Consider the following 20969-nt stretch of genomic DNA (forward strand, 5'->3'; position numbering starts at 1 on the left):
TTGCGTAGCAATTCTCGGGGGATGGCGAGCGTTAGCGAGCAGGGGGCGGAGCCTCCTAGTATTATATAAAACGCTAATACGTAAGTATGTATCAATAAAACCGATGATATTTCTTTTCTCGCCCTGGCAGCAGTTTTCATTTTTAATTGATAGGCTTCGGCGCACAAGAGCACGTAGTGAGCATCATATGGCTAATCTATATTATATAAAACGCTAATACGTTTTAATTGATAGGCTTCGGCGCGCAAGAGCACGTAGTGAGCATCATATGTCTAATCGGGTGAATTCTCACCGAATTATCAAAAAAATTCTCACAAAATTATCTTCATCGAAGCCGATGCTTTACATCCGGCGTTCAGTACTATTTCATATTGTTTTACAACACATGGCTTTAGCCCTCTGGTGAGAAAGACTTTAAAACAAAACTTACAACAGTTACTTTTCTCAACAACTGAAATTTAGAATAGTGTGATTAAGAAAATTTTTTGAACTGTTTGCAATTTTAAATTAATATTGAAATGCACAGGTTTAGAATTTTCTACAGTGAAAAGTTTTCGGAACTTCAGTGTTCAAAAAAGTATACGAAAGCTAGACGTTAAGAGCGTATCCAATGAGCGAGAAAAGCGAGCATCGAATTGCGAAGCAATCCGAAATGAACTGCGAAAGCAGTTCCGGGGATTGGTGAGTTTAAAATATTTCATTTAACATTCGGGGGTTTAAAATATTTCATTAGAAGAATGAAAATTTTTCATCGTTACATCATTAATAGTCATAAATTAGATTCCATGTCCAATAATTAAATTTGCAGTCCTTGTGCTGCATCTAGTCTAGTTTGTTGGTGGTGCATTTACATAAGCTCAAAATGAATAAAATAAATAAAATTATGGATTACTTCGAAATGAAAACTAAAAAGAAACGTTGAAACCGGTTATTAGGGAAACATAATTCTTTATTAAATAATTAAGTTATTTTACCTTGATTTGAAAAGCGTGATGGAATATTTTATAAATGCTTCTTCCTTCCATAATTTGTTAAATATAAATTATTAGAAATATTATATTTCCTTTTAAGAAATGCCAGTTCTATTCCTTGGCATTTTACTTGCAGTAATTTCATAAAGGTAACCGAATGATTAAATAAATTATGAATTATAGGTTAGATCTAAATATAATCAGTGGTTTCAAAAATCATCGCCGGTTATTAACATTTGGAAACTGCTGATCTAATACACACGCAGCAAAACTTGCACAAATAACGTCCTTATATATAAAAACTTTGTGTCTGTGTGCGTTTTTTTTTTAGACATTTAAGTTGAATTTAACCAAATAATGCTGGAAACTGAAATAAATCCCTATACTGCTCAGCTTTAACAGAAAATAAATCTCTATTTTTTGTGGTGTTCTCTCAACTCAATTTATTTTTTTTTTTTTTTTATTTTACGGCCGTCGTTAAGCAGCCGACCCAATTTTGAGTTGTTCAACTCAGTAACCTTGTAATTTTGAGCCCAATCCAGAAGACAAGGGAGCTGCTGGATCAACTATTGGGAGAAATTTGCCTTTGTGGAGGCCTTTTTTTGATGGAACTAATTCGTATTTGCGTTACATGGAGAGTAAAACCACGAAAACTCACATGGTTAGCCTGACGGGAAGGGGACTCTAACCCATGATTCGTCTACCACTAAGGATATGTTAGCGCTGTGGTCGCGGTGCGAGCCGATGGCGGAATTTGTATCTACCAGCCATCGCTGGGATTCGAACCCGGTTCACCTCATTGGAAGACGAACGCTATATTCCCTGAGCCACCACGTCTCCAACTCAACTCATTAAATAAGTTTAGAGATGCTTTAAAATGGATTCTCGGCATCTTACCCCATCAGTTTGTTTGCTTTTTGAAAATACAAATAAAACTTAAAGCTGGCTAGATCTGCAGATGATGTAATAATCTACAGCAGTGGTTCTTAACCTTTTTAAGCCGCGACCCAAATTTGAGAAATATGTTCATGTCGCGACCCCCAAAAAAGTCAAAATTAGGCTGAGTAAGTCACAATGACTTCTTCTAGGAGGTGTTGGTATTACTTATTATTTGGTGTATTACTAACTTTTTTGGTTCGACTCAGCGCGACCCATGAAATATGCTTCGCGACCCATAGGTTAAGAACCGCTGATCTACAGCACCCGGTACCATGCTATAACTGGTATATTTGTGTTACTCAAATAACTGGTTTTAATTATTCAAATTTTATGAATTTTATTTTGATTATATTTGTCACATATTTCACTAACTTATCATATTATTCTTATTTGAAAATTAAAAAAATTTCATGTTTGAAAACATTGCTTATTTTATTTTTTTAAAAATTATTTTTAAAAATTGAAAGCCTTAGAAAACATAGATTTATAATCAATAAATTCATAGTGGATAGTTTCTCGATTTAGCCACCACTGTAACTTAAATATGTCGCATCTGAAGGATATCAAAACAAATTTCCGTATTTTTGTTTTCACTGCAACTATTTTGCTTCCCTACTTCGTTAAAAAATGATTAAAACCATGAGAAATTACTAATACTTTTTTCACTTTTGCAAGTAACATGTACATAAATAAGTTAAAAAAAATAAATCGAAAATGAGACTCATTACTACTTAAAGGTACGTGTATACTAATTTATTAATTGATATGTTTTAGATAAGGAAAATTACAAATGAAGCTAACAATAACAGAAAACTGTTTTTTCCCTTTTTTTTTTTTTTTTTTTTTGATATTATGAGAAATGATTAAAACTAACAAACAAAGCATTTCCTACAAACAAGTATTTGCATGATTTATATGCATTAAATTACAAAAAATAAATAAATGCTGAATATAAGTTTTTGTTACAATAAACGAGAAAAAGTTATTAAAATTCATGTTTAATGTAATTAATGAATGTATTATGTAATGTTATTAATTAATGTAAGTCATTAAAATGTATATTTAATGTAAAACTTTTTATTCTATTTTTACACTTTCCCATAAACAATGAATTAAAAATGAAAATATATATATTTTTGCGCAACTTAATGCTTGTAGCTTTACAAAAATACACTAATTAAGAATTAAAACATTCTACTACTGCAGAGCAAATTTCAAAGCTTTACTTAATTTTTTCCTCTAGGAACTTTCTTCCATATTTAATACTACAACAATAAAGTTAAATTAAAATTAATTTCTAAACTGCCCTTTTTGTGACATCAAAAACTGATCACAATTTCCCCTCAAAATTTTGTTTGTAACTGGATTAAAAGTATTTAATTCCAAGAAAATATAGGTTTTGTGATGCAAATGCGTGGAATCAATCTTTAAAACGTTCTTTCTAACGTTAAAATTGAATCATATTTTTTCCTAAAACATGACATTTTGACTTCCAATTTAGACGAAATTTGCATCTTAATTCCAAAGTGTATGGCATCATTTTGAAAAAATGATTTTTACAAGAGGTTATGTCTCAAAAAATCTACATAATTTTTATGTTTATAAGCTCAATAACGATAATTTATGTATTATATGGCGCCTTTGTTTGTGCAGAAAATAGATAGGAATTTTTTTATCGTTTGTCTTTTTGCTTAATCCAATTAGTTCTTACTATTTTGGGTAAATGTTATTAATGCAATATCGCTTTATACCTATTTAAATTCGAAATTTCACTATCGTTTGCATTTCTTAACAAAACGGAAACAGAGCATTCATTATTGTTGCCACAAAAGCGAAATTACCTCGTCTTGATGAGGCAACTACTTCATTTGTTTTGTTCATTTGTTTGTCGTCCGCAAACGACATTGAACAAAATAGGAAAGCAGTTTCAGTTGAGTCTCGCCTGCGGATCTTGTATTATCACTCAACCTTGACTCATCGAAACACATTTGAATAAGGTAAGCACTTCAAAAACATCTTTCTTTTCGACTTCTTTGATAAGATTTGAGCTCGATGATGTATCGTAAAATATCAATATTTTATAATACCGTGATAACTGCATTTTGAATTATACTCTTATATACCATAAAAAATACCGATATTTAATAATCTGACATAAAATATCCTTAGTGGTAGACGAATTATAGGTTACAATCCTCTTTCTATCAGAGTAACCGTAGGAGGTTTTTTTTTTGGTTATTCTCTCCATGTAACACAAATGCGACATTCAGCGAATCTAGTATTATATTTTGATAAATACTAAATGATTTAGTAAAGTTAATTGCAACAATATAAAAGGAGGAGTTGATGGTGTGTTTGCCAATAACGTGTTTCGCTTACTACTCCAAAACGGTCCAAAGCATTCTAAAATTTGAAAAAACGGGGTAAGTTTATTCTCCCAAAAACTGTTCACAACTATTTATTAATTTACTAAAGAGGGATGTATGAGGAACGATTTTTTTTAATAGTTTTAGCATTACGCATTGTTGAATACAAACTGCAGACGATTCTGATTTTCCTTTAAAATTATTTAAAAGATAAAATCAGTAACGTTTGCTAGCTTACAGCTGTGTTTGATCAAAAATGAGCTTCACTTGAAGTTCTTTACTACTACTACTACCACTACGTTCTTTAATAATTATCTATGCTTTATGTACGTTCTTTAATAATTATAGCCCAATTTAAATCGTGAATGGCATGACAGTGAGGAGTTACAGAATTAGTGTTTCGAAAACTATCTAGTTTAAAATAAAAACCTAATAAAAAAGCTAAATACTAAAGTGAAAATTAAAAACTAAAGTGAAAATTAAATACTAAAGTGCAAATCTAATGCTAAATCTCTAACAATTTGTGCTAATTTTTTGACAATAGTGTGTTGACTGTGATCTATAGCAACTTTTTCAGTGTCAAATGTAGCTAAGTACAAAACTTTTTTTTAAAATTGGTTGAGCACCTAAAAAATATTTAGCTTCATCTTATAATCTGAAGTCACCGGAGAAGATTAAATTGCAAATAGAATCTTTAAATTAAATGGTTTTTATTTTTTAGCTTTGTGCATAATTGCACAAAGCTAGTGTTAATTGATACCAATTTATTAATTGCTTACGATTCATTTTGACCTATAGGAAAAACAGGTATCCAACTAGATATTAAGAAAATTATTTTGTTTCTTTTTCTTCAAAAAGGAACAACACGGTAAAACGCGTAAAAGGGAGAAAGAAATTTAATGAATTTTGCAATGATTGGGATTAATTTAATGCTTTTTTATGTCATTGCACGTATTTTTTTATCTTCATTTTATCATGTTAGAAATACAGACATTTAAAAAATTAGTATTTATATAACACAATGTTTTTAACTTATTTTTTGAATTATCTATGACTCGTTGTACTCATAAGTAGGAAAAATTCATCCAAATTTGATTCCATTTAGATTTTTTCAAACTATACGTTGCTCATAGGATTTTTTTTTTAAATATTTTCTTTTGTCAAAGTTCCAGTGTTGTGAAAAAAATTAAAAAATGACGGAAATTGCATTTTTATAGATTACTCAAAACCAACCAAATTAATTAAAAAAATGTAACTATACTTATTGTGAACTATGTGTCAAATTTTAAAGTAAATTGGTAAAAATTGCACGCGTTAAAAATACAATGAGTAAGAGAAACAGTTTCGAATAAAATGTTTTAAAGTTTTATGAACAATAATCTATATAAATATATAAAATTTTGCAACGAACTATAATGCATCAATACCAAGACCATACGTTGTTTCTTTTCTACCATTTTCAGCAGAGACCATTTCATTCTAAAATTTTCATGAGACATCTATTTTGTTTTTAGAATTGCAGCCGCAATTCTAGTTATCTACATTTTGAGCAAATTCTTTGGCTGCTGGACCAACATTTATTTTAAATTGTTCTAAAATTGTCAATAACTCATTTCAACCTTCATTAAAAACGGTTACCGTTAAATATATTGCAATTTTAAATATTTTTATTGAAAATATCATTAATTCTTTTACTTGCATAATTCAAACATATTATTTCCATAAAATAGTGTAAATAATAGTATTTTACTAAAATGTTTTATTGGAGTACTCAAAATTCATTAATCAGTTGAGCGCACAAGTTCTTATGATCATGCATGTCGCAATGTGTTCTGCGTCTATATTGTACTGTAACTTTTAACCTTTTTACGAAAATCAATTCAATATTTAGATATAATAATCTTAAAAAGATTAACTATCAAAAAATGCAATAAAATTTTTTTCACTTTTTGAAAATATTTCTGTGTACTTGGAAAACGGAAACAATGTCCAATGTAAAGGTAATGTAATTTAGTAAAACCAAAAAAATAAATAAATAACACGATACTTCATTATATATCTACATCAGTATCATAAATCTACATCATTATTATAAATCAACATCATCATTATACATCACGATATTAAGAGTTTGATATCTCTTAGCACTACAAACCATGGAATCCCATTTTTATTTGTTAAGCTATTTTTTTAAATCGTTAACATATAAATATAAATTAAACAAAATCAAAGTAGTTAAAATAATTGAAGTAGTAATAAATTGAAGTAAATAAAATATAAATTAAGCAGAATATAGTTAAGACTTTAAGGCTTGAGAGGATGGGTATCCGTGCATGGAAATATGCTGTTCTTGTCCATTTGAGGAAAAAAAATTTATGCTCAAAGCTTTTATATTTTAAACAATAAAACCTTTTTTTATTAAATGATGATTTTGAATAATTTTTATTTCATTTCAAACTTTATGTTATTTTTGAGAAAGCATTTCAGGGTTTTAAAAATGGTTTGATGCTTGTTTTGCTAGAAATAAAAACGTTTTTATTGCATTTTTTCAACTTCCAATTCCATAGCTTTCTAAAACTTAAAGAGCGTTCGTTATCTTTTTCAAGTATTCAGAATTTAAAAAAAATTCTGGGGGTTTATGCCAAAATTTCGATCTCAGCGTTCGTTATCTTTTTCAAGTATTCAGAATTTAAAAAAAAATTCTAGGGGTTTATGCCAAAATTTCGATCTCAGCGTTCGTTATCTTTTTCAAGTATTCAGAATTAAAAAAAAAATTCTAGGGGTTTATGCCAAAATTTCGATCTCAATGAGAAGTTACACTCACAATGCAGTTGTAAGATTTTATTTTGTTTGAGAGAGATTCTCATTGATGGTTCTTGTTGTAATATAAAAAAAGTCCTTAAAGTACCCCAAGGAGACATTTGGTCTGTAAGCGAATAGCGATTCCCAATACTTGTTGAAAAGTGGTAGTGGGTTCGACACTGGATGTCTGCTAAAGAACAAACTTGTATAGTGAAGCACCATGGTGGCTTAATCTGCCGAAGCTGAAAATCCTCTCTAATTGAAATTTTGATGAGAGAACTTAACAACATCATATAACCGAGATCAAATCACGTTGAACATGTTCTGAGTTTTAAAAGCTAAAACGATTCATTATTTCTTAACGAATCTAGTGTGATAAGAAAGGCACATTGTAACTTTGATAATTCTTGATGCCACAGAATTGCTTTGTGCTCGGAATCGATTGAATGCAAATACGTTTTGCATTGACCTTCAGCTGAATGCAGTCATTTAATCAGATTTTGATTAAATCTGCGTTTTTATCCCTCCGATTTGATCTCCTATTCCAGTTCTTATTAATCAGCTAAGCCTAATAACCTCTTAAACTAGTTTGTTCTTTCGCAACATTTATAGTAGAAGAAACAAAATCCCTCCCAGCACCATTTTACGAAATAGACAAGAATAGTCATTAGAGAATTTTGTCCTTCACGGACAACAACATCCAAAAACGTTCCATTTTCTATTTCTTTTTTTGTAATCTCAGTGAAGCGTGTTAAATGGTTTAGGTGCTTGAGATATCGAAAGCATCTAAACACATTCCAGAAAAAGTCGGCAATAAATATTGTCAGTCACTAATTATTAAACTCTTGCGAAGTATTAGAAGATCCCCTACTATTGACATTCATTTCCTACAACTTCACAAGAAAATTTAATGGCTAAATATTGTTAGGAATATTCTGAAAAGTCATGATCAAAACTTTCAGAAATTGCATCATTTATTTTATTGCAAATTTTCAAAAGGCTATAATTTGAGAAAGAGTTTAAACGTTTTGCACCTTTTAAATGAGCAAATAGTTTTACTTTTGCTTTTTTTTTTCCAAGAAAAGTAGCCAATGTTTATGCGAGAGCCGTGATGTGCGCAGGGGATGGAGCGTTCACCTTTCATAAAGGGAAACCGGGTTCGAATCATTGCGATGGCTGGTCGATACGAATTCCGCATCAGGCTTTCACCGACCACATTGCTGACGTAAAATATCCTCAGTGGTAGACGGATCATGGGTTAGAGTCCACTTGCCGTCAGACTAACCGTGGGAGATTTTGATGGTTTTCCTAACCATGTAACGCAAATGTAAATTAGTTCCATCAAAAAATCCTCCATGAAGGCAGCTTTCTCCCAATACTTGGTCCAGGAGTTCCTTTGTCTTCTGGATAGAATTCAAAATTAGAAGGCTACGGAATTGAACATTAGTAGTCGCAAACCCAAAAATTGGGTCTGCTGTTCAACGACAGTTATTGAATAAAATAAAAAATGCTTATGCGAGGTAAAATTATTATTTGTTTGAAAAGATGCCTGTTTTCCAACATGAACGAAAACTTTCAAATTTTCATAGTTCGGAAAAGGAACTATGAATGAAAGAGTTTCAGCAAAATTATAGCCAGTTCAAACTTTGATAAAGCATTTATAAGGTCTGGAGAATAGGACCAACTTCCCTAATTTTTAAGTGTTACTATGAACCTACTTTTCCATCTAGGATTTATTCAGTCTTCCTATAATTTGTTCAGCCTCCTACTGATAACTTCAAAAAATGAAGAAGAAAAAACAACATAAATGTGGGGAACAGTAAAGGTTTGCGTGAAGTCAAGAGGAGAAGCCAATACTGGGAAACTATCTTCCCTATACGTTCGTTCATTTGATATTTCCTATTGAGTTTATTTGTAGTTATAAACACAAAATTCATAAGTAAATTGCGAAAAACACTTGATTCTGCACTTTTATGGATCACCCTAATTAATACACAGACTAGTAAGATAATGTGAACATTAATGGCTTTTGAGCTTTAAAGGTAGCCGTTACATTGCAAAATTTCTATTTCCCCTTAATTACCCTTCATTGGTGGCATCGTTTTTTTATGCTGCTAAGGAAGTTATCATACACTGAAATGGGGGAAGTAGAACTGAACAGGGGTACCCGAGTTTCAAGTTTTCTAACAATCATATGAGAGACCTTTGAAAGTACCAACTTATCTGTCAAGGTAATCGGACTCAGGTCAGGAGATCTGACTGGTTTGGCCATTTGACGAAGATCTTCACATTCTATAAAATCATCAACGTCGAGAGGTCTATTTACACCGTTTTCCCGTTTGTGGCTTTTCTTCTTTCAGTCTTTCTGAGAATCAAACGGAGGTAAGTGTCAATTAATTAGACAAGTTTATGTCGATGCTCGATTCAAGAGTTACCTAGTCTTCTGGGTTGTACTCGAAACTGAAAAATTGAACACTGGTAGCCGTAAGTTTTATATTTATAAACCGTTCGTCAAGTGCTTTAAATTTAAAATGAAATCATTTTTCAAACTTGAAATTGTCCACAAAACTCTTTACTGAAAAATGTAGTCAAAGTTTTGAAATTTGATCCGTAAAAAGTGAAGTATTTCCACTCCATCATGATGCTATTTTGTTTACCTCCTCCTCGGAGTTTCCTTCTTTCTTTCTTTTTTTATTTATTATTTTTTTTGCTTGAATAATTAATCCTCAAAGAATCCACTAGGGTTTCATTTTTGGTCACAGTTCAAAGACCCTCGATCACAACATTCCACTGTGGGCCAGGAAACCATGATCTTTGGCCAAAAGTCAAAAATTAAATTTTCAACTAAAATATGTGTAGGCAGTTTTAATGTAACCCAAATTAAGTATTCATAATCATTCCAAACATTATAATTTACTTGTTGAACCTACGAGAGTACAATGCAATGATAAATATGTTAAAAAGAAATTTTTTTAATGTAGCTTTTAAATTTTTATTTCAGAAATATACTATACTAGTGGGCTGTGCCCCCTGCTCGCTAACGCTCGCCAATCCCCGAAAATTGCTACGCAATCTTATATGGTTTGCTTCGCTCGCTACTAACTTAGGTGCATTACGAATGCACAAAATTCTAAGAATTCAAAACAATCATTCAAATCCATATAACAACTCTTTTTTAAAAAAAAATTACATCTTTTTAGGAAATACTAAGTCATTAAAATAAATTTGAATTCAAATTAATGACATGTAATTCGTTAAACCTTTCTAGAAATGTGCTATAGTATAAAATCTTAAGATAAAATTTCCAGAACTGATATCTCTTTAAAAAGGTTAAAATTTTGGCTATAATTAAGTCTATTGAAAATTTAAATAAGAGAAATTGCAATGGAAAAACCCAGCATAAACAAAACATTGAATTTCGGAAGAAATCTCGTTTGGTGAGAATGCTCTCTCTTGTCAAAAAATACAAAATAAACTGACCTCAAATAAAACTCCAAGGACTTCGAATCAAATAATTAAGGAAACTACTATCACGTTTAATATAAAAGGAAGATTTATTAACTAAACAATAAAATTACAGCATCGCAGTTCCAAAAAACAAATCTCACACTCACTCAAAAAAACAATTTACCTTCTAATTAGTCACCATAGCAACCACAAAACTCTTCTCGTTACCATCTATAAACTGATATATCTATACATAATAATAAACGCGGCTGTGTGTGTGTGTGTCTGTAATCACAATATATCGCCCCAGAAGCCTCGCCCGGGCACGAAACTCGGCCCATAATTGTGTTTTGACATAATGAAGAAGTATTTTTTTTCTTTTTCAAAAATTTTGATTAGTTATTTAGTTATCAGTCATTTCGTAAGTCTATGCTTTTCGTCTGCTTTTTCGTCTTCAAAGAGCCATATTCAAAAAACTATTAAAAAATGCATATACTTTTCCCCACTCTTATAAATGTATGCTAATGCGAACCTCACAATTGAAATATTAATTTTCGACAACTTAAACCAATAATATACGAAGGAATTAATAATTTAATTGTAAAGTTCGCATTAGTTTACATTTATTAAAGTGGAGAAAAGTTTAACTTCTGTATTAAAAATGTGGCAACATATTCGATACGTAAATAGAACGCTTCGCTTTGATACATTTGTCGCTGTTCATAATTGTTATAATAAGTTTTTCTTCTTCTTTCCACGCTCTATTTTTTTTTTCTTAAGCGAAGACGATAATTTTTATAGCGATATTGTAGTACTTTGTACAACTAAAAATTCTTTTCGCAACACTTTAAAAATATTTACTTTATTTTCTTTATATATACAGAGAACAGTCGGCAAAGAATTCGATTAGGTTGAAAAACATTTCGCTGAAAAGGAACGAATTCCAAAAGAAAAAATAAACAACTTAAAGAATAAAAATGCTGATGCCAGCCAATTTTTTGAAAGTTAACTTAGAAAAAACAAACCAAATGATGTTAAATAACAAACCAAACGATGTTAACAAAATGACGTAGAAAGCGCAACTAGATCAAAATTATACAAGCACAACTAGATCAAATTATAATACCTGAGTGCTTGACGTAACAGATATAGAAATAGAATTTGATACCATAAAAAATTATATAGAAATAGAAATTGATACCATAAAAAATTTATTCGTTTTCGTTTTCTTTTCATGTATTTAGCATTTTAGTTTTTTTTTTCTTAAGCGTTGTAGCTATATAATTTCAAGCATCCTCAAGAGCTATAACACATCTGCAGCAGAACTGGATATGAAGACAAAATTGCTGGACAGGAACACTTTAATTGTCCACTAATCTTCAGATTTCCGGCTATGTTTTAAAAAACTTTATTTGTGAAAACCTTTAGCTTGGCGAACAGCTGGGCGCCTTTGGCGGCTAGTAATAAATAAATTATTTAACAAAAAATACGATGCTCATAAGCACATAATATTTTACACTCTGGTTATTTCCGTTTCCGTTTTTAGAAGCGCTATATGCTGAGCCACCCAATCTAGATTTGGCATGTGACATTTTTAGCGGCAATTATTGGTTGATTTTCTAGCGTTGCCATTCGGAGAGTTGTAATGAGGCTTTTTTTTATCGCCGTGTAAGAGAAATATATATATAGATAGAAATTTCACCTTATTGTTACATTTTTATCATAGTAATTAGTCTGAAATTATAGTACCATTTTTCAATTTGTTGGATTAGTTAATACTCTTGACAAACTTATAGTTTATATCTTATCATTTGACATTTTACAATGTTTGAATGACTTTCGAAACTTAGTTCCGAAAAGTTCCACGAGGTAATTGGGTATAATATGAAAAAAACACAACTACTTCGATTTAGTAGGAACAACATATGACGCAATGCTAAACGAATGGAATTCAGTTGTTGTTTATTTAGTTATTGTTATTAGTAGTTGTTGTTATTTGTTTTAGTTGTTGTTGTTTATTTAGTTTCAATAACTTTTCTTTATAATGCAATAAAATCTGGCGAGCAGCTATTTAAACGATCGAACACTTCGTTTGTTTATTTGTGGCTTGAAGTTAGGCTCGCAGAAAATGCCGTTCATGGGTTAAATTTAGTAGGAACAACACAACCTGTGACGTAGGCTATATTATACCCAATTAACTAAACTTTTTTGTTGTCTTCTTTGATGTTTCTTCTTTCGAAAAAACCTGCCCCATTTTGCTCGTATCGCAAAGGTGGACTAAATATACCGAAAAACAAAAATAAGTTTTTTTTTCATGTTTTCGCGTTATTTTGTAATTAATGCGCGTTATTTTGTAATATTACTTCGAAATATAATTTGCTTTTCATTTTTAACATAAAATTACGAAAATTATTTTATTTTCATTGCTATATTTAATTTTTTAAGCGTACTATATTATTTTTCTTATTTTTGCTCGCCATATTTCAGCTGCCATTTTGTGTTTTGGGGTATTTTTAGTGTAGTTCAAAATTTTAACTATGAATTCAATTTACCTGCACATAAAAACCCCTAAATAAAAAACCCCAAATTTTGAAACAAATTTTATTGAAATACTAATTTTGGCCACGAAACCTTGGATGCTAACCCACTGTGCATTCATGGATAACAGTTTCGCTGAGAAGTAAAGGCGTTCGGTGCATAATACTGACACTGTCTTGACGCTTCATCTTTGGTCTCAAAACTATAAAACCTCCATATCACTCCCTGGCCCATAACTGGTCGTTTAGAGAATGCTTTCTTAGCCATCAACACCATAACTGTGGTTTAAATCTAATAAATTTAGCTACAGGAACAGATCAAAGAAAATACAGTACACAATATTGGTTGCAAAAATTAAAACTAAATGTATAAATAAATTCATTCATTTCATAAAAAATCAATAGAGATTAAATGGATGCATTATTTTCTTATTTTTTCTGAATCGAAGTAGTTCTTTTTTAAATTATCACCATTTTTACTATTTTGTCTGGAATATAAAATTTAACATTTTTCGATATTCCGATTTTTTTTAAAAAAAATTTTCTTCGATTTTGAGATTTAAATATTTGAGTATATTTTATATCTTCTCATTTAGATTGAGTAAGTTTAAATATTTTTCAAAAATTTCCTCCCAAAATGATGTAAAATTGACCCTTAAATAGTAGAGAACGGCAAGAAATTAATTTATGAAATGAACCTCAGTTAATCATGCTTTTTTTTTATTGCTCAACTATTGATAAATAACTTATTTACATGGCAACGATTTTCTGAAACCTAAAGTTACAATTATTGTAATCAAATATGATTGTAATTATTATATACAATTATTATAATCAAGGGTGATTATAATTATTATAACCAATCATTATTAAATTTAACATGCATTTAATTATTTTAACCTCCTGTTGTGCAGTCCCCGTTAAGACTTTATTATTTGCAAAAGAAAATTTTAATCATATTTTAATTACATAACCTACATTAGCGTAGAAAAACGAATAAAAAAAGTTTAGGCCTTGGAATTGAACTTTTTTGTAATTGAGAAGTCATGACAAGGAAGATGTTCTCTTTCTTTTTAACTGTCAGTGATATTTCCCGAGAGCAAAATTAACTTTTCCTCCTAACCTATGTATAGTCTCAAATGAAAACTTATGGATGATGTTTTCAATATAAATGCAAACAATTTCGAACTCTCGACCTGCTTGACATCCGGTTAGAAAGTTTGCAGCTGCTTACTGGAGCTTATTCTGCTAGGCGATATTTTCAAACAGAGAATTTTGCTTTCAATAAAAATTAAGTGACTTGAAAATCACTAGAATGTTCCTCGACGATTCGACCCTTATGACATGGTGCATTATCCTGTTGGTAAACACCATCCCCCGCAGGAAAAACTGTTGCCATGAATGGGTGAACCTGGTCTGCAACTATGTTCAAGTAGCTTACAGACGTCAGGGATTGTTTTATGAGGATTATGGGTCCTAATGTGCCCCATAAAAACATTGTTCCTGGGCGAGAAACCATGAAAACCTGGGCGAGCCCATTGTTAAAGATGGAGGGTGGTCATAATGTAATGGCTCTTCGATGCATATTCTTTTTCTTTCAAATGATAAAACTACACAGCAAGAGCAATTTCGAGTTTTAAACTTTGCAAACACAAATAATAAATTAGGTTGTTGTAGCTGTAGTTCATTTACGTCGCACTAAAGTTGCACAATGGGCTGTTGGCGACGAATAAATTAGGTAATAAATACTATGTATATAAGAAATACCTCTCAAGATAGTCTCAAAGCACAATAATGCGTTGTGTGCCAAATGGCCTCAAAATACACCGGAAACAGTCACCCGGAATATAGGCAAGGAAGAGCCTGCAGCGCTCCCTAGTGTCGAAAACACAATTCATATTTTTAGAGATTATAGGAAGTGGAGGCTAAGTTTTCAGTTTATCCTCAGTCTATCACGTTTGACCCTACAAATAATTAAATGAACTAGTGGGCTGCGCTACCTGCTCGCTAACGCTCGCCAACCCGCGAAAATTGCTACGCAATCTTATATGGTTTGCTTCGCAAACCAAGCTCGCTTCGCTCGCTACTAACTTAGGTACATTGCAAATACACAAAATTCTAAGATTTCAAAACAATCATTCAAATCCATATAACAACTTTTTTTTTAAAAAAAAATTACATCTTTTTAGTAAATACTAAGTCATTAAAATAAATTTGAATTCAAATAAATGACATGTAATTCGTTAAACCTATTAGAAATGTGCTATAGTATAAAATCTTAAAGTGTAACAGCACGAATGAGACTCATTTTCAATGAATAACTAATAACAATAATAAAACAAATAAATTCGTGATATAAATCAAAAATCGTCAAATAAATTCGTAATATATAAATTCGTGAAAAAAGCGCTTTCGACAAAATACTAAAATACAGATCTATCGACAAAGACTACTCACTTCTGTCTAGGTTAAGGTTATTTCAGTTTCCGTTTTTAAAAGCGCTATATGTTGAGCCACCTCAGCTAGATTTGGCATGTGACATTTTTAGCGGCAATTATTGGTCGATTTTGTAGCGATGCCATTCGGTGAGTTGTAATGAGGCTTTTTTTGTCGCCGTGTAAGAAAAATATATATATAGATGGGTCACGGGAACTTTGATGAATGTTGATATCTTTGCAAACGCATGAGGTTTATACGTAGCTGTAATATCGTGCTACTATCATATCAGAGCTACGGGACACTCAGCCACCGGATCAGAGGTCCAGTGGCTGAGTGGTACCATTTTGAACCCCCGTTCAAAACGGTACCGGGATAGAACCACGAACTCACAGGTCCGGGGTTCTATCCTCGGATCGTACAGAGTTGAATGAGCTTTTCATACCATCAGTGGGTAAATAAAATGAATGCCAAGTTTGCTTGGATACTAAACACTAGGGTTTCGTATTTGGCTGACCATCCAACAGGAACATCTGCTCCTGCACCCTTAAGAGCAAGGTCAAGGATGGGCACATTTGGCTATGGTCCACCATGAACTTTCGCTTCAATGAGCTTAGCTTAGTTTTTGGCCATATTGGTCAAAATAAATTTCCGTCAGTCAAATGTCAATAATTTTGTCGCAATGCAGAACAGAATAGTTTAAACTATTCTGTTCTACATCAACAGCCTTATCTCTACAGTCACTGTATGTAAATTTCAAATCAATAAATTAATTTTGAAAAAATAAAAAGTTTAAAGTTTGTTCACCGAAATGCAAGCTTTTTTTTACCGATAAATGCTACATTTAATCCTCATTTTCACTGTACAATTTATTCTATTGAAGAATATGCTACTGTGAAATTTCTTGTGCTAAGGCTCCTTTACCAATAAAATTTGAATGTAACCATTTCAATAAAATCAAAGATCTCTTTCTTTTACTAAAGGAAGATTTTCAAATATTTTTTTCAATTTTTTTTTATAAACAGAATGAAAATATCGAAAATTGTTTACAAGCAAGACTAAATTAGAACTTGAGGAAGTAAATAAATTTAAAAAAAATGCAAGAAGGAATAGAATCTGGCATGTCTGCTACATGGCTTTAGTTACATTTTAGAGCGACATTTTACTTCATCGTGAACAAGTATCAGCTCCGAAAATAAAAAGAAAATATAAACACTTCTGTTATTTTCTGGGATTCGTCTTGATTCGTAAAATAGGTATTATTCAATTATTTGTTTTCTTATTTTCTATTTTTATTTTATTTCATAATCGTCGCTTAACAGCCGACCCAATTTTGGGTCTACGACCATTATTGTTCCAAAAGATCCAAAAGACAATGGAATTCCTGAATCAAGTATTGGGAGAAATTTGCCTTCGTGGAGGACTTTTTGAGGGAACTAACCCGTATTTGCGTTACATGGAGAGGAAAACCACGAAAACCTCTCACGTTCAGCCTGATGGCAAGGGGACTCTAACCCATGATCCGTCTACCACTGAGGATATTTCACGTCAGCACTGTGGGCGGTGCGAGCCGGGTGCGGAATTCGTATCGACCAGTCATCACTGAGATTCGATCCCGGTTCACCTCATTGAAAGGCGAACGCTCTATCTCCTGAGCCACCACTGCTGTTGTTTATCTTCTTATTTAAAGAGAGCAATAATCTGGACGTAAATTTGTCATGCAATTGAAACGAACAACTCGTTATGCGGACAGAAAAAGGAGCGATTCTCCCCCCCCCCCTGTATACGTTGCATCATAAAACTACTCATAATGTATCGTAAGACAATTCATAATTCCAAATAATTTGTAGCTTAACGATTTGTAGCGATAATGCACCATAATATAACTCGTAATGCACTATATAACAAAAAACAAATCGTAGTCGACACTACATCTAAAAACTATTTGCAATGCACTATTTATCACCCACTTAAATTTATTTAAGCATCACATTAAAGCAGAAATATTTTATTAGTACCAAGAAAATTAATTTACATTAAAAATGTTCCATATTAAAAATAAAAAAAAGATATTATGTGAAAAATTTATAAGGAGAAATAACCTCAACTCGTTGGTTAAATATTCGTAGCTTTTGAAATAGTTGCCAACTCTTAAAACTATATTAAAAAGCACATACACGCTTAACTTCAGAACATGATTACTCGCAAGGATAACGTTAAATAAAATTCACGTTTCCAGTGCTCTTCAATTTCGCATTCTGCGATCACAGTCCAGAGCTGTATTATACAAATAAAAATTTCTGATGCCATTTTTTTAAAATGAGCTAAATTAGCTTTCAAATTTTGCATCACTTGCACAATTGTTGTTAAATATTTTGATACCCGAAAATTGCCTTTTTGAGTTATGAGCTATTTAAAGTCAGAAAACAATCTTTAAATTTATATGAAAATTATTTTATACATCGCGGGATATTGAAACCACTTGCTAATTTACAAGTTAACTTTTGTTCTTAAACAAAAAAAGAAACATGAAGACATTTTAAAGGTGATAATTATTGTACGAGAGCCGCGATGGCTCAGGGCATAGAGCGTTCGCCTTCCATCGAGGCGAACCGGGTTCGAATCCCAGTCGATACGAATTCCGCATCCGGCTTGCACCGTGGCAGACGGATCGTAGGCTAGAGTCCCCTTGCCGTCAGACTAACCGTGGGAGGTTTCGTGGTCTTTCACTCCATGTAACGCAAATGTGGGTTAGTTCCATCAAAAAGTCCTCCACGAAAGCAAATTTCTCCCAATACTTGATTCAGGAGTTCCCTTGTCATCTGGATTAGGTTCAAAATTACAAGGCTACGCAGTTGAACATTAGTAGTCGCAAACCGAAAACATTGGGTCGGCTGTTTACGGTTATAAAATAAAATATTCTACGACAATAGAATGTAAAAAGTGAAAAAATTAGAAGTACGTTTTATTATTACATATCTTATAAAAAAAATATGAATTCATGAATCATTATATATAAATGTCGGTTATTTATTTTAATAGAGATATTATCGACAGGATCATGTACATGTTCAATATATCTTACGAAAATCTGTTTAGTCAACGTCTATAAATGAACTCTCAATTTTAAATGTAAATTTTCATAATTTCTTAACCCATTTATGACTAGTGTTCCACACATTAATCGTTTTCAAATTATCTTTAGAAACACTTATTTTTAAATAATTTATCAGAATGTCTTTTTTGTACTTAAAAGCTATTATACAGCACGCTGCCAGGAATAATAGTGCAGTAATAGTGGAAATAATTGTGTCATTTATTTTTATTGAAGAGATAATTACTTCGAATCTTATTTTGGATTAGTTTAACGAAAATAAGTGTTCTTTTACTCTTATGGCCCAAGATAGAAGAGGTTTCCGTGGAAATGTTTCCATTTTAGAGTACTAAGACCTAAAAACAGTTTTTATGTTTAGGTAAAACATAAATACTGTGTGTTTATAGAGTTTTCAAAATTGATGTTTACAATTGCACCACAATCATAACGCATCTTAGTGCAAAATTGCAATAAGGTTAAAATTTTAAATTTATAAGTTCAAAATTGAAGTTTACATCCCACTAAGAGCAAAGAATGAAATTTATATTTGCTAAATATTCTATTAATACGTTATATTTTCTACCAGAACTATAATTCTGGCTACTATAACCATTGTTAATGCTAGCGTTTTTGATAAAGTCATTAATCCACCAGAATTAAAATAACAACGGGTTCCCGTTATCCGGAAATAGGTGTTAATTTCCGTATTTAAGAAGTTAATAAAAAATGTTTTTAAGCAATTTTATGTAAAGAAAATTATATACATATAAATTTTTTTATAGGAAAACGTTAATTAAAAACGTATCAATATTTTCATAATCGTAAATTGTCTTTATATTCGCTAAGGCTATCAACCGTGAACGTAGTCATGTGTTATATATTTACTACCAGGATATAGAATTACCATTTTTTGTTACTACCATAACGATTGTTAATGCAAATTTTTTAGCGTTTTTAGCAATGATAATAATTATGATTTACATAATAACGGGTTTCCATAACTTAGATATGGGTTAATTCCCATTTGCATACTGGAGTGAAACTATCAATTCGAAAATAGTCGATTTGTTATGTTCGAAGGGAAAACCTTGTTGCGGCAGGTGTGTAGTGACAGGTAAAAGAGGCTCGTCTGCTCTTTTCGGGTCATCGAAAAGATGGGTCTCGTATCCGGCATTCCTCTCTAAATTTAGGTCGCAGTAATGAAAAGGTCAAGTTCTTGGTGCGCTGACATTCAAATCATTTTTCAAGGCTGTTGCCCGTAAAAAAAATTTATCAATAATAGATGTTTTGTCATGTTTTTATAGTTTTCTTTATATAGATTATTTGTTTATTGTTGTTATGAAAGAAAAGAAAGTCATTTAATTTCTACTCGTGATCTGATTAATATTCTGATTAATAACTTTTTAATCAGGCCTGATTAATAACTTTTAGTGCGTATAAAGTATTTAAAAAAATTATTTAAAGCAGGTATTTCTTTTTTTAAAAAAACTAAGAAGAAGCCATTAGATGTATTTCTATAAAAAAACTTATATTAAAAAAAAGTAGTAATTCATAGAATGTACAAAATATGAAGTACTTTTTGTAATTTTTTAATACAAAAAATAGAGTATTTTATTTAATATTAGATAAAAAATTATTCAATTTTTTGAAATGCTTGTAAAAAATGAAGGCATTTTCGTAAATTTTTTGTAACAAATAATGAAGATATTTTTAGAAAAAGTTTGTATAAAACTGGAGGCTATTTTTTTTAAAAAAAAATACTTTTTATGAAATGAAAGTTCTTAACATTAAAGAAGAGTATAATTTTTACAAAAGCAAAAACTGAAGTGGGATATTTTTTTTTCAAAAATTTTGTACATCGAAAAAAAATGCTTTGCGATTAAAATAAACATTCTCAAAGGTATATGGGGAAAAGAAATGAGGATATAATATTGTGAGTAGATGAGGATATAACAGTTTGAGAAATTATATCTCTTCATTGTTTTAGTTTCGAAACTTTATTTTTTACCAATGTTTATTTTTTTCCTTCTCTTTGAAAAAACTCAATTTATATGTATTGCGCAAAGAATTTTATTTTATAACCGTTGTTATACAGCCAACCTAACTTTGGGCTTAAGACTACTGGTGTACAACTCCATAGCCTTAAAATTTTGAAAATCCAGAAGACAAGGAAATTTCTGGATCAAGTATTGGGAGAAATTTGCCTTCTAGGAGGACTTTTGCATGGAACTGACTCGCATTTGCGTTACATAGAGAGGATAAACCCCGAAAACCTCCCATGGTTAGCCTGACGGCAAGGAGACTCTAACCCATGCTCGGTACGAGCAGGGTGCGGAATTTGTACTGACCAGCCATCTCTGGGATTCGAACCAAGTTA

General features: G+C 31.3%; 1 protein-coding gene across 2 annotated transcripts in view; it reads left to right on the forward strand.

The window, feature by feature from the left end:
* Window positions 1-20969, forward strand: part of LOC107444205 (acyl-coenzyme A diphosphatase NUDT19) — a 49301-nt gene that overhangs the window by 5207 nt on the left and 23125 nt on the right. Inside the window, exon 1 of one of the 2 annotated variants that reach the window (XM_043052841.3) lies at window positions 3768-3907. The exons of the other annotated variant lie outside the window; for it this stretch is intronic. The gene's annotated coding sequence lies outside the window, so the exon portion shown is untranslated. Of the gene's footprint in view, window positions 1-3767; window positions 3908-20969 lie in introns of those variants that run through there. 2 annotated transcript variants of the gene reach the window in all.

Source organism: Parasteatoda tepidariorum, chromosome 1, assembly GCF_982258835.1.
Source record: "Parasteatoda tepidariorum strain Cologne lab strain chromosome 1, Ptep-v5.0, whole genome shotgun sequence".
Lineage (NCBI taxonomy): Eukaryota > Metazoa > Arthropoda > Arachnida > Araneae > Theridiidae > Parasteatoda > Parasteatoda tepidariorum.